This window comes from Bufo gargarizans, chromosome 3 (assembly GCF_014858855.1).
Source record: "Bufo gargarizans isolate SCDJY-AF-19 chromosome 3, ASM1485885v1, whole genome shotgun sequence".
NCBI lineage: Eukaryota > Metazoa > Chordata > Amphibia > Anura > Bufonidae > Bufo > Bufo gargarizans.
In genome coordinates, this window is record NC_058082.1 from 350829000 (window position 1) to 350845813 (window position 16814).

General features: G+C 43.4%; 1 protein-coding gene across 1 annotated transcript in view; it reads left to right on the forward strand.

The window, feature by feature from the left end:
* The window catches only part of LOC122933047 (plakophilin-1-like), a 64721-nt gene that overhangs the window by 31570 nt on the left and 16337 nt on the right, over positions 1–16814 (forward strand). The window lies entirely within an intron of this gene.

Here is a 16814-nt window from a genome sequence, read left to right on the forward strand (position 1 = left end):
CATTTTCAATAGATGGTTCCACCAAAAGCTAAACGGATACAGAAGACATACGGATGCATTTCCGTATGTGTTCTATTTTTTTTGCGGACCCATTCGACTAGAATGGATCCACGGAACGTGATTTGCGGGCAATAATAGGACATGTTCAATCTTTCAAGGGAACGGAAAAACTGAAATACGGAAACAGAATGCATACGGAGTACATTCTGTTTTTTTGGGCGGAACCATTGAAATGAATGGTTCTGTATACGGAATGCAAAAAACGGCCCGTAAACTGAAAAAAAAAAAAAACTGTTGTGTGAAAAAGGCCTGAACTGAAGACATTCTGATGCATCCTGAACAGATTTTTCTCCATTCAGAATGCATAGGGATATACTTGATCAGTTCTATTCTGGTATAGAGCCCCTAGGATGGAACTCTATGCTGGAAAAGAAAATGCAAGTGTGAAAGTACCCAAAGAAAGGACTTGTTTTTTGCATGATAAGCTTTAGTTTTTATTTGTACCATTTTGGGATACATATGTCTTCCTGATCACTCTTTATTACGTTTTTTGGGAGGTAATGTTGCCAAAAAATTTGCAATTCTGTCAGTATTATATTTTTTTATGGTGTTCACTGTGCTATGTAAGTGATATGTTAATTTTATTCTATGGGTTGATAAAATTATAATGTTACCAAATTATTTTTATTATGTTTTACTACTTTTCATCATAAAAACACTTTTCATTGCCATATTCTAGCACCAATAACATTTTTATTTTTTTCACTTAGGCAGCTGTGTGAAGACTTTTTTTTTGCAGGATAGATTGTAGTTTTTGTTGGCACCATATTGAGATAAATATGGCTTTTAATCACTTTTTATTCCATATTTTGTGAGGCAAGGTCCCCAAAAATAGCATTCTTTGTAATTTTTATGAGGTTCACCATTGGAGGTAAATAACATAATAACTTTATTCTGTAGGTTGATACAATTAATGTGACAGTAAATACATTTTCATTTTACTGCTTTTATACCATAAAATCACTTTTTTTATATTTTATGTTGCCATATTCTAGGATCCATAATGTTAATTTTTCTGTTGCTGTAGCTGTAAAAGTGCTTGTTTTGTGGATCAAGTTGCATTTCCCATTGTTGCCATTTTGGGCTACATATAACATTTTGATCAATTTTTTGTTATTTTTTTTTGAGATGATAGCCAAATACCGGTAATAGCAATTCTGTCAGTGTTATTTATTTTTTATGAGATTCACCATTTGGTGTAAATAATAGGATAGTGTTAGGCCGAATGCACACGGCCGTGTTTGACGGCCGTGAGCGGTCCCTGGAACCACGGGCTGGATTCCTGCTGAGAGCAGGAGCGCATGGCGTCATTGGTTGCTATGACGCCGTGCGCTCCCTGCTGCTGCCACAGTACAGTAATACACTGCTATAGCTCCATAGCAATACACTGGTACAGCTCCATAGCAACCAATGACGGCCGTGTGCATGAGCCCTTTTTCAGTGGGTTAATACTATTACAATGATACTAAACATACATAGTTTGATTTACTACTGTTGCAACCTAAAATCAAGTTTTTATTAAAAACTTTTATTTTGCTTGGTCATATTCTTAGACTCATGGAGGAGATTTATCAAGGCTGGTACTTTCTGTGCTGGCCTTGATGTCCCCAGCGCTGTTGCACGATGCGCCTAATTTTTGACAAGGTGAAGGCCTGGTCATAAATATGGCACATCCTCCAGTGGTCCGTGCGCCTAAACAGAAATGTCTGGCTTCATTTGCATCAGCAAACTGGTGTAAATGCAGATAAATTTGCCCTCCCCTTTCCCATCCTTGCGCTGCCCCTTTTGGAAAAGTTGCAAGTACAGTGTAACAAAAAGTTTCAGTTGAAAAGTCACAATCACACAGCTTGCGACTTTTTAACCCCTTCTACTACCTGACCAGGCCATTTTTTGCAAATCTGACATGTCACTTTATGTGGTAATAAATTTGGAACGCTTTTATTTATCCAGGCCATTCTGCGATTGTTTTCTCGAGACACATTGTACTTCATGACAGTCATAAATTTGAGTCAATATATTTCACCTTCATTTATAAAAAATCTGAAAATTGAGCAAATTTTTTTTTTATTAGCAATTTTTAAAATTAATATTTCTCTGCTTTTAACCCCATAGGGACACAGCCTTATTTCACCTTAAGGACCAGGCCATTTTTTGCAAATCTGACCAGTGTCACTTTAAGTGCTGATAACTTTAAAACGCTTTGACTTATCCAGGCCGTTCTGAGATTGTTTTTTCGTCACATATTGTACTTCATGACAGTGGTAAAATGAAGTAAAAAAAAAAATTTTTTTTGCACAAAATACCTAATTTACCCCAAAATTGCAAAAATTTGCAAATTTCAAAATTTCAGTTTATCTACTTTTGTAATACATAGTAATACCCCCAAAAATTGTGATGACTTTACATTCCTCATATGTCTACTTCATGTTTGTAGCATTTTGGGAATGATATTTTATTTTTGGGGATGTTACAAGGCTTAGAAGTTTAGAAGCAAATTTTGAAATTTTTCAGAAATCTTCAAAATCACAGTTTTTATGGACCAGCTCAGGTTTGAAGTCATATTGTGAGGCTTAGATAATAGAAACCTCCCAAAAATGACCCCATCTAAGAAACCACACCCTTCAAGGTATTCAAAACTGATTTTACATACGTCGTTAACCCTTTAGGTGTTGCACAAGAGTTATTGGCAAATGGGGAAGAAATTTGCGAATTTCATTTTTTTGTCTAATTTTCCATTTTAACCCATTTTTTCCACTAACAAAGCAAGGGTTAACTGCCTAACAAGACTGTATCTTTATTGCTCTGACTCTGCCGTTTACAGAAACACCCAATATGTGGCCGTAAACTACTGTACGGCCACACAGCGGGGCGTAGAGTGAAAGGTGCGCCGTTTGGTTTTTGGAAGGCTGATTTTTATGGACTGGTTTATTTACACCATGTCCCATTTGAAGCCCCCTGATGCACCCCTAGAGCAGAAACTCCCTAAAAGTGACCCCATCTAAGAAAGTACACCCCTCAAGGTATTCAAAACTGATTTTACATACGTCGTTAACCCTTTAGGTGTTGCGCAAGAGTTATTGGCAAATGGGGATGAAATTTGAGAATTTGATTTTTTTTGTCTAATTTTCCATTTTAACCCATTTTTTCGCACTAACAAAGCACGGGTTAACAGCCAAACAAGACCGTATCTTTATTTCCCTGACTCTGCCGTTTACAGAAACACCCAATATGTGGCCGTAAACTACTGTACGGCCACACAGCGGGGCGTAGAGTGAAAGGTGCGCCGTTTGGTTTTTGGAGGGCTGATTTTTATGGACCGGTTTATTTACACCGTGTCCTGTTTCAACCCCCCTGATGCACCCCTGGAGTAGAAACTCCCTAAAAGTGACCCCATTTTGGAAACTATGGGAAAAGGTGGCATTATTTGGGGGACTATTTTTAGGGTACATATGATTTTTGGTTGCTCTATATTACATTTTTGTGAGGCAAGGTTACCAAAAATTGAGATTCTGAAATTTCATCTCCATTTGCCATTAACTGTTGAGGAACACCTAAAGGGTTAATAAAGTTTGTATAATCAGTTTTGAATACCTTGAGGGGTGTAGTTTCTTAGATGGGGTCACTTTTAGGGAGTTTTTAACTCTAGGGGGGCATCAGGGGGGCTTCAAAAGGGACATGGTGTCAATAAAAAAGGCCATCAAAATCGGCCTTCCAGAAACCATGTCGGTCCTTTCCTTTTGCGGTCTCCCTTTTACTGATACAGCAGTTTACAACCACAAATATGGGATTTCTGTAAACTGCAGTATCAGGGTAATAAATATTAACTTTTGTTTGGTTGTTAACCCTTGTTTTGTTACCGGAAAAAACGGATTGAAATGAAAAAGTGCCAAAAAATGAGTTTTTGGCACCGTTTTCATTTTTTTTTTAACCGTGTTAATCTGGGGGGTTAGGTCATGGGATATTTTTATAGAGGAGATTCTTACGGACGCGGCGATACCTAATAAGTCTACTTTTTTAAAATAATTATTTAGGTTTTTGACTATTATCCTTTTTGATACCCAAACATTTTTTTGGTATCTCTAAAGTCTAGGTGTCATTTTTTATTTTTTTTTATCTGATTATCTTTTGTGGGGGCTTATTTTTTGCGGGACGAGCGGACGGTTTTATTAGCACTATTTTGGGGGCTATATGACTTTTTGATTGCTTGCTATTAAACTTTTTGTTATGTAAGGTGACAAAAACTTTTTTTGCACCTATTTTTTTTTTTTGGACCGTGTTAATCTGGGGGGTTGGATCATGGGGTATTTTTATAGAGGAGATTCTTACGGATGCGGCGATACCTAATAAGTCTCCTTTTTTTTACATTTATTTGGGTTTTAGACTATATTATCCTTTTTGATACAAAAAAATAATTTTGTATCTCTAAAGTCTAAGGCCCCTTTCACACGGGCGACTTTTCCGTGCGGGTGCGATCCGTGCGGCGAACGTATGGCACCCGCACTGAATCCTGACCCATTCATTTCTATGGGGCTGTGCACATGAGCGATGTTTTTAACGCATCACTTGTACGTTCAGTGCAAATCGCAGCATGCTCTATAATGTCCGATTTTGACGTGACGCAGGCCCCATAGAAGTGAATGGGGTGTGTGAAAATCGGATGGCATCCGCAAGCAAGTACGGATGCCATGCGATTTGCACGCATGGTTGCTAGGAGACCATCGGGATGGAGACCCGATCATTATTATTTTCCCTTATAACATGGTTATAAGGGAAAATAATAGCATTCTGAATACAGAATGCATAGTAAACCAGCGCTAGAGGGGTTAAAATAAAATAAAAAATAATTTAACTCACCTTAGTCCACTTGTTCGCGAAGCCGGCATCTCCTTGTGTCTCCGCTGCTGATGAACAGGACCTGGGATGAGCTGCTCCATTAAATAGAGCTTAAGGACCTTCGATGACGTCACTCCGGTCATCACATGATCTTTTACCATGGTGAATCACCATGGTAAAAGATCATGTGACGTACCATGTGATGACCGGAGTGACGTCATCGAAGGTCCTTAACCGGTATTTAATGGAGCAGCTCATCCCAGGTCCTGTTCATCAGCAGCGGAGACAGAAGGAGATGCCGGCTTCGCGAACAAGTGGACTAAGGTGAGTTAAATTATTTTTTATTTTATTTTAACCCCTCTAGCGCTGGTTTACTATGCATTCTGTATTCAGAATGCTATTATTTTCCCTTATAACCATGTTATAAGGGAAAATAATACAATCTTCAGAACATCAATCCCAAGCCCGAACTTCTGTGAAGAAGTTCGGGTTTGGGTACCAAACATGCGCGATTTTTCTCACGCGAGTGCAACGCATGACAATGTTTTGCACTTGCGCAGAAAAAATAGCGCATTTTCCCGCAACGCACCCGGCTCTTAGCCGGGCCAAAAAAATGACGCCCGTGTGAAAGAGGCCTAAGTGTCATTTTTTTTATTTTTTATCTGATTATCTTTTGTGGGGGCTTATTTTCTGCGGGACGAGCGGACGGTTTTATTGGAACTATTTTGGGGGCTATATGACTTTTTGATCGCTTGCTATTAAACTTTTTGTTATGTAAGGTGACAAAAACTTTTTTTGCACCTTTTTTTTTTTCCCTTGGCCGTGTTAATCTGGGGGGTTAGGTTATGGGGTATTTTTATAGAGGAGATTATTACCGACACGGCAATACCTAATATGTATACTTTTAATAAATTATTTTAGTTTTTTTGGGTGTCTCAAGTCTGAGAACCAGTTTTTTTTTAATCCGATGTCAGTCCTAAATTGGGATATAAATTTAGTACTCTATGGAAGTGTGATACTCCCTGAAGCAACCAATAATGCAGAGGCCCGGATGATCGGGGCACGTGTCACATTGAGTTGTGGTGTCCTTCCGTATCCCCCTCCTGTGACACACTCTGCACCTTTTTTGGGTTCGTCCCTTCTTTCCAGTATGGGGGACCACACCTGGAAAGTGTTGGCCAGGGACGATCTGGGCGCCTACAGTTCCCGAGGTACTCCGGCCTGCTCTTTCCCGGTCCGAAAAGATCAGGGCCTTGAGGACTGCCTCATAGAACTGGAGGAATGTCCCTGTGCTGCCAGCGCTTCGGGATAGTACAAAAGAGTTATACATGGCAACCTGCACCAAGTAGACCGCAACTTTTTTGTACCATGCCCGGGTTTTGCGCATGGCGTTATATGGCTTGAGGACTTGATCAGAGAGATCAACTCCTCCCATATACCGATTGTAGGCGACAATACAATCGGGCTTGAGGACCGTTGCCGCGGTACCTCGCACAGGGACAGGGGTGATGCCGTTACCATGAATTGTGGACAGCATAAGGACATCCCTCTTGTCCTTATACCTGACCAGCAACAGGTTTCCAGTGGTAAGGGCACGGGTCTCACCCCTGGGGATAGGTACCTGGAGGGGGAGGGCAGGGAGGCCGCGTTGATTTTTCCGCATGGTCCCACAAGGGAACGTGGATCTGGCGGCAAGGGACTGGAACAAGGGGATACTGGTATAAAAGTTATCCACGTACAGGTGGTAACAGTGGCGTAACTACCGGGGAAGCAGGGGAAGCAGCTGCTTCGGGGCCCGGGCTGCCAAGGGGGCCCGGGCTGCCAAGGGGGCCCGGCGCCCCAAGCAGCGTGTGTGACAGTTTATTTTCAAGTTCGATAAATATCGTGTTCAGGGCCCCGTCACAGCCGCTAGAGTGATCTAATTTTACTGTCTGCTAAAAGTCTCCTGGTCTGGGATTCGAACCCACAACCTCCAATCTATAAGTGAATCAGTGGCAAAGCATTTACCCTCACAGCCATAAAGGCTGCATTACAACTGACTGTAAAAAAAAAAAAATACATCTATACACATGACAGCTGCCCAAACACACCTAGCACTGCTATATCTGTATATGACAGCTGTCCCTGCACATTCAGCTCTGCTACATCTCTATATATGAACAGCTGCCATGTGTATAGATGCACACTTAGCCAGCTATAACAGTAGAAGTCTCATATTTTTTCACTCAGCCTCAAGGCAGCTCTTATGGTCTAGTGGATAGTTGCTCTGCCTCTGAAGCAAAAGGTCCTGGGTTCGAATCCCAGCAGACTCTTTTCTGAAATACAAGCACTGACTCCATATAAGGGCATACAGGGCGGGACAGAATACAAGGCGGGACACAGGAAGAGGCTGCATCGCATCGCTGACATGGAGGTAAGTAGAAGTGTTTATTATTTTTTTTTTATACCCGACTGTTACTGCCATGGGGGAGCGGAAGGCACCTGATACTGGCACATGGGGGGAGGGGGGTTGGCACCTGATACTGGCACCTGGGGGGGGGGGGGGTTGGCACCTGATACTGGCACATGGGAGTGGGGTTGGCACCTGATACTGGCATGGGGGGGGAGGGAGAGAGGCACCTGATACTGGCATTGGGGGGGGGGGGGAGGGAGAGAGGCACTTGATACTGGCACTTTTTTTGTGGTGGTGGGGGGGGGGGGAGATGGCACTATGATACTGGGACATAGGGGGGGGGGGGCACCTGATACTGGCACCTGGAGGGGAGAGGGGGGGTTGGCACTTGATACTGGCACATGGGGGGGGGCACCTGATACTGGCACATGGGGAGGGGGGAGGGAGAGAGGCACTTGATATTGGCACTTTTTAGTGGGGGGGGGGAGATGGCACTATGATACTGGGACATGGGGAGGAGAGAGGCACTTGATACTGGCACATGGGGGGTGGGAAGGAGAGAGGCACTTGATACTGGCACATGGGGGGAGATGGCACTATGATACTGGGACATGTGGGGGGGGGAGAGGCACTTGATACTGGCACATGATAGGGGCACTTACTGGCACATTATTGGGGGGCATTATGGGGGACACTAGGCCGGCAGCCTATCAGAGGCCGGACACTGAGCGGCATCTACTGGGGCACTATATATGGGGCATTTTATACTGGTACATTTTGGGGGGCACTAGCAGGAAGGGGGGAGAGGAGCACTATGGGGGAAGTTACTGGGGGCACTATATAGGGGTATTTTATACTGGCACATTTTTTGGGGCACTATGGGGCATTAGCTCAACTGGGGGCATTACAAGGGGGTATTTTTTGCACTGTCACATTATAAGGAGAATTATTACTACTGGGGGGGGGGGGGACTATGGTGGGTTTTATTACTGTCCCATGGTATGACCCCCTAGTAGCAGCACCAGCCTCTCCCTGCTCTGCTATCCGTCTGCCCCTTCTCCAAATCCTTATTATAAAATCTTTCTCATTAGGATAAAACACAACATCAGCTCCGCCGAGCCCCCGGCCAAAGTGTGGAAGTGGTGTCCGAGATCCCCAAGGACCAAGCCAAGTAACTGTAAGTGTTCATGTGGAGTATGTTTATGTTATACACATATAGCTTACACTGTGCCCCACAATATACAGTATACCGCTACACTGTGCCACACAATATACAGTATATCTCTATACTGTGCCTCACAATGTACAGTATACCTCTATACTGTGCCCCACAATGTACAGTATACCTCTACACTGTGCCTCACAATATACAGTATACTGCTACACTGTGCCACACAATGTACAGTATACCGCTACACTGTGCCCCACAATATACAGTATACCTCTACACTGTGCCCCACAATATACAGTATACCTCTACACTGTGCCACACAATATACAGTATACCGCTACACTGTGCCCCACAATATACAGTATACCTCTACACTGTGCCCCACAATATACAGTATACCGCTACACTGTGCCACACAATATACAGTATACCTCTACACTGTGCCTCACAATATACCGCTACACTGTGCCACACAATATACAGTATACCGCTACACTGTGCCTCACAATATACCTCTACACTGTGCCACACAATATACAGTATACCGCTACACTGTGCCACACAATATACAGTATACCTCTATACTGTGCCACACAATATACAGTATACCGCTACACTGTGCCCCGCAATATACAGTATACCTCTACACTGTGCCACACAATATACAGTATACCTCTACACTGTGCCCCACAATATACAGTATACCTCTATACTGTGCCACACAATATACAGTATACCTCTACACTGTGCCACACAATATACAGTATACCGCTACACTGTGCCAAAGGAGTGGGGTTTACACAGGAGGAGGGAGGTGCGAAGCGCGCTGAGGGGGGCCCTTACAAATATTTGCTGTGGGGCCCAGTCACTTCTAGTTACGCCCCTGGGTGGTAACCCTTATCCAGCAGTGGGTACATAAGGTCCCACACAAGTTTCCCGGTAACACCCAGAGTGGGGGGACATTCTGGGGGTTGAATCCGGGAATCTCGCCCCTCGTATATACGAAATTTGTAAGTGTACCCTGAGGTACTCTCACAAATTTTGTATAGCTTCACGCCATACCTCGCCCGCTTGGAGGGCACATACTGGCGGAAAATGAGTCTCCCCTTGAACGCAATGAGAGACTCATCAACCGCGACCTCTCTTCCAGGTACATAGGCCTCCATGAATTTGGCCCCAAAGTGATCGATGACCGGCCGTATCTTGTACAGACGGTCATGGGCAGGATCACCTCGGGGGGGACATGCTGCATTATCGGAATAATGCAGACATTTCCAGATGGCCTCAAACCGGGAGCGTGTCATGGCCGTACTGTAAAGTGGGGTCTGGTATAGGACGTCCCCACTCCAGTACAGCCTGACACTGGGTTTCTTGACCAGGCCCATATGCAGCACGAGGCCCCAAAATGTCTTCATTTCGGCTGCACTGACCGGCGTCCAGCCACCGGGCCTGGCCAAAAAGGAGCCCGGGTGTTGAGCGACGAACTGTTGGGCGTACAGATTCGTCTGCTCCACCATCAGATTTACCAGTGGGTCACTGAAAAAATGACGAAAAAAGTCATATTCAGTGTAGCCCACTGTGGAAATCTGGATTCCTGATTGGCCTACAAAATCAGGAATCACGGGCTCGTATCGCTCTGGGCTACACCAGACAAATTCACCGGCAGGGTGCTCTGGTGGATTTAACTGGTGGGCCGGGAAACCAGTACGAGCCCCAGAGCTGCTCGTACTAGGCTGAGCCACAGGGTCCCTAACATGGCGGTCCCCTTGCTCCGCCTGGAGGCGTCTCCGCCGCCTTGGGGGCTCATCATCATCGCTAGATGATGAGGAGGATGCGGATGACAACAGGAATGTGGGGTCATCCTCATCCTCACTGGGACTCTCGGAGTCGGAGGCAAGCTGGGCGTGTGTGTGGGGGCACGGGTGTTCACGAACTCACCCTAAAACTAAAAAAAAAAAAAAAAAAAAGGCCAAAAAATGTGAAAAAAAAATTCAAAACCGCTGATCAACCGTCCGAAGTTGATCAGTGGTGGGGTGTGCGATGCGCTAACAGTGGCCGGATGCTAAGAGTGCCGGCCACAGTCAGCGTACACAAAAAAAAAAAAAATCCTCCACCCCAAAAAAGTGGGGGGAGGGGGGGCAGGGGGGGGCAAGTGGCAGCACCCCTGGGGGGTCTAGGGTCACACAGCTGTGCTGTGGACCCCAGACACCCTAACTAGGGTGATGCAATGAAAAGTAAAAAAACTAACTTTCCCTTTTTTTCCCTGCCTAACCCAAACTTTCCCTAGCTGTCCCTATGTGCCTGATGGGGGGGGTGCTGGTGGCAGAGATCGGGTCCTGGGGGCACAGATCGGGTGCAGGCAGCAGTGCAGCGGTGGCAGCAGACACGTGCAGGCAGCGCCTGCCTCTTTTGAATCTGCCGCCGGACCGCCCACTGACCAATCAGAAAGCGATCCTGAGTGGTGATGTCACCATCACCACTCAGGATCGCTGGATGGTGATTGGTGGAGTGAAATCACACCACCATCACCATCCTGTTCCGGGTTATCGGGTCTTCAGAGACCCGAATAACCCGGAAACGCAGAAAACCGCAGGTCTGAATTCCGGCCTGCGCATTTGCCCCAGGTGCCTGCTCAATGATTTGAGCAGGCACCGGGTTCCCATCACCGCCCGCCGAGCGGCGGTGATCGGAACCATTCATGACGTACCGTTACGTCATGTGTCCTTAAGTACCAGGACATCATGACGTACCGGTACGTCATGTGTCCCTAAGAGGTTAAAACAGAAAGATACCTCATAAAATATTTATTACTTAACATTTCCCATATGTCTACTTTATGTTTGCATCATTTTGTAAATTTTGTAAAATTTTATTTTTTGGGGACATTAGAAGGCTTAAGATACTTTCACACTTGCGGCAGTGTGATCCGGCGGGCAGTTCCGTCGTCGGAACTGCCCGCCGGATCCACCGATCTGCATGTGACTGAAATTGCGTTGCAAGAGCGGATCCGTCTCTCCGCTTGTCATGTGGACAGACGGATCCGTCTTGTATCTTTTTTCACATTTTTACCGGTCTGCGCATGCGCAGGCCAGAAGGACGGATCCAACATTCCGGTATTTTGAATGCCGGATCCGGCACTAATACATTTCTATGGGGAAAAATGCATTCAGGCAAGTCTTCGTTTTTTTTCGCTGGAGCTAAAACCATAGCATGCTACAGTTTTATATTTTGCCTGATCAGTCAAAACGACTGAACTGAAGACATCCTGATGCATCCTGAACGGATTTCTCTCCATTCAGAATGCATCCTGATCAGTTCTTTTTCGGTATAGAGCCCCTGTGACGGAATTCTATGCTGGAAAAGAAAAACGCTAGTGTGAAAGTACCCTTAGAAGTTTTGAAAATATTAAAAAAGAAAAAATTAAGAAAATTTTCAAAACCCACTTTTTAAGGACTAGTTCAGGTCTGAAGTCACTTTACATAATAGAAACCCCCCATAAATGACCCCATTGTAGAAACTACACCCCTCAAGTTACTTAAAACAAATGTTACAAACGTTGTTAACCCTTTAGGTGTTCCACAAGAATTAAAGGAAAATGGAGATGAAAGTTGTAAGTTTCACTTTTTTGGAAGATTTTCCATTTTAATCCTTTTTTTTCTTTAACACATCGATGGTTAACAGCCAAACAAAACTCAACAGATATTACCCTGATCCTGTAGTTTACAGAAACACCCCATATGTGGTCGTAAACTGATGTAAGGGCGCAGAAGGAAAGGACTGCCGCATGGTTTTAGAAGGCAGATTTTGCTGGCCTGTTTTTTAGACACCATGTCCCATTTAACGCCCCCCCCCCCGATGCACTCCTACAGTATATACTCCCAAAAGTGACCCCATTTTGGAAACTAGAGGATAAGGTGACAGTTTTATTGGTACCATTTTGGGGTACATATGATTTTTAATCACTCTATATTATGTTTTGTGTGAGGCAAGGTAACCAAAAAAAAATAAATAAAAAAATCGCTGTTTTGGCACTGTTTTTCATCCTGACAGGTTAGATCATATGCTATTTTTTAGAGCAGGTTGTCACGGATGCAGTGACATCAAATATGTCTACTTTATTTGTCTCAGTTTTACATTATAAAACATTTTTGAGAAAAAAAATATGTATTTGGGTCTCCATTTTTCAATTTTCTGAACACTATATATATATATATATATATATATATATATATATATATATATATATAGTTTGGACACACCTTCTCATTCAAAGAGTTTTCTTTATTTTCATGACTATGAAAATTGTAGATTCACACTGAAGGCATCAAAACTATGAATTAACACATGTGATTATATACAAAAAAGTGTGAAAAACTGAAAATATGTAATATTCTAGGTTCTTCAAAGTAGCCACCATTTGCTTTGATTACTGCTTTGCACACTCTTGGCATTGTCTTGATGAGCTTCAAGAGGTAGTCACCTGAAATGGTCTTCCAACAGTCTTGAAGAAGTTCCCAGAGATGCTTAGCACTTGCTGGCCCTTTTGCCTTCACTCTGTGGTCCAGCTCACCCCAAACCATCTCGATTAGGTTCAGGTCCGGTGACTGTGGAGGCCAGGTCATCTGGCGCAGCACCCAATCACTCTCCTTTATGGTCAAATAGCCCTTACACAGCCTGGAGGTGTGTTTGGGGTCATTGTCCTGTTGAAAAATAAATGATGGTCCAACTAAACACAAACCGGATGGAATAGCATGCCGCTGCAAGATGCTGTGGTAGCCATGCTGGTTCAGTATGCCTTCAACTTTGAATAAATCCCCAACAGTGTCACCAGCAAAGCACCCCCACACCATCACCTCCTCCTCCATGCTTCACGGTGGGAACCAGGCATTTAGAGTCCATCCGTTCACCTTTTCTGCGTCGCACAAAGACACGGTGGTTGGAACCAAAGATCTAAAATTTGGACTCATTAGACCAAAGCACAGATTTCCTCTGGTCTAATGTCCATTCCTTGTGTTCTTTAGCCCAAACAAGTCTCTTCTGAGGGCAGGAGCTTCATCGTCGTCACTGGGCTCGGCGCATGCCCAGTGACGACGATGAAGCTCCTGCCCTCAGTCTCCTGCAGATCGCACTGGCGCAGCCCTCAGTGGGTACTGCGTCTGCGCGAGACTTCACTCGGCCGTGAGGGAGGGGGAGGAGAGGGATGAGAGGCTGTGTCCAAACTTTTGGTCTGTACTATATATATATGTGTTTTCTGCCAATCTTGTGCAGGGGCTCATTTTTTGCAGGACGAGTTGAAGTTTTTATTGGTACCATTATTTATTTTTATAGCAGTCACCTGAGGGGTTAGTTCACAAGATATTTTTGTAGAGCAGGACATTAAAGATGTGACAATACCTAATATGTATACTTTTTTCTTATTAATTTAAGTTTTATACAATAATATAATTTTCCAACAAACAACATGTTTTAGTGTCTCCATAGTCTGAGAGACATTCCAGTACTTTTTTTTATTTTTTGACCGATTGTCTTAGGTAGATGCTCATTTTTTGCAGGATGAGATGACGGTTTGATTGGTACTATTTTTGGGGCATATGCCTTTTTGATCGCTTGGTGTTGCAATTTTCATGATGACAGGTGACAAAAAATGGCTTTTTTGGCAATTTTTTTTTTTTTTTTTTTACTGTGTTCACCTGAGGGGTTAAGTCATGTGATATTTTTATAGAGCTGGTTGTTACAGACGTGACAATACCTAATATGTATACTTTTTTATTTTTTTATTTCACTTTAACACAGTAATTGCATTTTTGAAGCAAAAAAATTATGTTTTAGTGTCTCCATGTTCTGAGAGCTATATTTATTTTTATTTTTTGGGCGATTGTCTTATATAAGGGCTCCTTTTTTGAGGGATGAGGTGACGGTTATTGGTACCATTTTGGGGGGCATACGCCTTTTAGATCGCTTGGTGTTGCACTTTTTGTCATGTGAGGTGACAAAAATGGCTTTTTTCTAAACAGTTTTTTTTTATTTCTTTTACGTGTTTATCGGACAGGGTGGCTCATGTGATATATTTATAGAGTGTTACAGAGGTGGCGTTACCGAATGTGTGTGTGCTTTTTTTAAATATATTTTTCTATAAAATCTGTGGAAAGGGGCATTTTTTTTCTTATTTTACTTCCATTTTTTTTCTTTTATTAAAAACTCATTTTTTTTATTATTATTTTTAAACTTTATTTCTGTCCCACTCTGGGACTTTACTTTTGGGGGTCTGATCCCCTCTGCAATGCATTTAAATACATCTGTATTGTAATGCATTGCCTGTTAGTGTATTACCCTGAGTAATACACTAACAGGTTGCCTAGGAGACAACGGATCTCAATAACGGAAAGGGAAAGCGCGGATGTGATAGTAGCCTTATTAGTCAACTAATTATTTTCAGGGCATGGACATCCCCTTTCTGAGACCCTGTACCTTTTCCTGATGGCTCCACCCATGATTGTGATGTACCACATCTCTTTTTGTGATGCATCACGTACCTTCAGAGCAGGTAATGGGGCCAGGGCTGTGTTTAATGATGCATTTCTCAGGGCCACATACGGTTATGGATCTTGTAGGGCTGCTCTCTGGGAGTAAGCAGTCATCTATCGGCTGTTATATTTGCCAGCTCTTCCAGGAGTCTGGAAGGTCTCCCCTTTATCTGAGAGCTTTGCAGATGTCCCTGATAAATTGACAATGGTGATAAGTTGAGCTGAGACGTTTACAACCCTAAGGCCTCTTTCACACGAGCGTGGCGTGTGAGGGCCCGATAACAGTGCAAATCGCCATGTTTGGTACCCAGATCCATACCCGGACTTCATCACTGAAGTTCAGGTTTGGATTGGTGTTGTGTAGATTTTATTATTTTCCCTTATAACATGGTTATAAGGGGAAATAATAGCATTCTTAATACAGAATGCAAAGTAAATTAGGGATGGAGGGGTTAAAAAAAAAAAAATGTTAACTTACCTGCTCCATAGCTGCCGGTCTCTGTTCTATCTTCAGGACCTGGCAAAAGACCTGTGGTGACTTCACTGTGCTCATCACATGGTCGAATCAAATGGTTCATCACCATGGTGATGGACCATGTGATTGGACCATGTGATGTGACGTCACCACAGGTCCTTAGCTGGCAGCTCAACATTACAGAAGAAGACAGATCTGCAACTACACGATCAAGTGGACTCGTGAGTTAATTTTTTTTATTTTTAACCCCTCCATCACTATTTTACTTTGCATTCTGTATTCAGAATGCAAAGAATACTCGCCCGTGTGAAAGGGGCCTAAGGCTACCTGCACTCGTGGTGAATTACGCATGGTCTTTTCAGATTCTTGTGCGGAAAAACTGCCGCATAATACAGTACCAGAAAGAGTATGAGATTAGACAAATCTCATGTACACTTTGCTTTTTTCTTCCATGCGGATTTTGAAATCTGCAGCAAAACAGAATCAAATCCGCACCAAAAAACACAAGTTGGGTTTTGGTGCTGATTTGGTGCAGAAACGCACACAAATCCGCAAAAAAATAGGTGCAGATGTTCTGTTTGTAAATCTGCACTTTGTTTAGTCTCATTTGAGTACTTACATAATAAACTGCACTACTTATGTATTACAGCCTGACAGTCTGCCTCTGGCAGGGCCTAACAGGCTATATTTAGGCTTCCAACATAGCCATAACCATCACCATCAGCACCCTGCAATCACTTTGCAAGGGAAGCCAATGGAGGAGTGAAAGTGGGAGCCCCCCCTCCTCTGAAAACACTTACATGTAGTGACTACTATTGACCATGACATTTAAGGGGTTAAACAGCCAATTAAAGCCTTACATGTCAGTGTTTTTTCATTAGTGATTGTGAGCTAAAACCAGGAGTGGAGCCTCCACAGACATAAGGTATAATGGAAAGATCTTCACCTGTTCTGTGTTTAGAGCTGCACCTGGTTTTGACTCTCAATCACTGATGGAAATCACTGACCGAACACTGACATGTGAATAAGACCCCTTACACACAAGCAGTTTTTTCCGCGTGGGTGCAATGCGTGATGTGAATGCATTACACCTGCACTGAATCCTGACCTATTCATTTCAATGGGTCAGTGTACATGAGCATTGTTTTTTACGTATCACTTCTGCGTTGCATGAAAATCGCAGCATGTTCTATATTCTGCGTTTTTCACGCAGCCCTGGCCCCATAGAAGTAAATGGGGCTTCAGTGAAACACATTGCATCTGGAAGCAAGTCTGATGGTTGCTAAGAGATGTTGTTTGTAAACCTTCCGTTTTTTATCACGTGCTTGAAAAACGCATCAAAACGCATTGCACCTACAC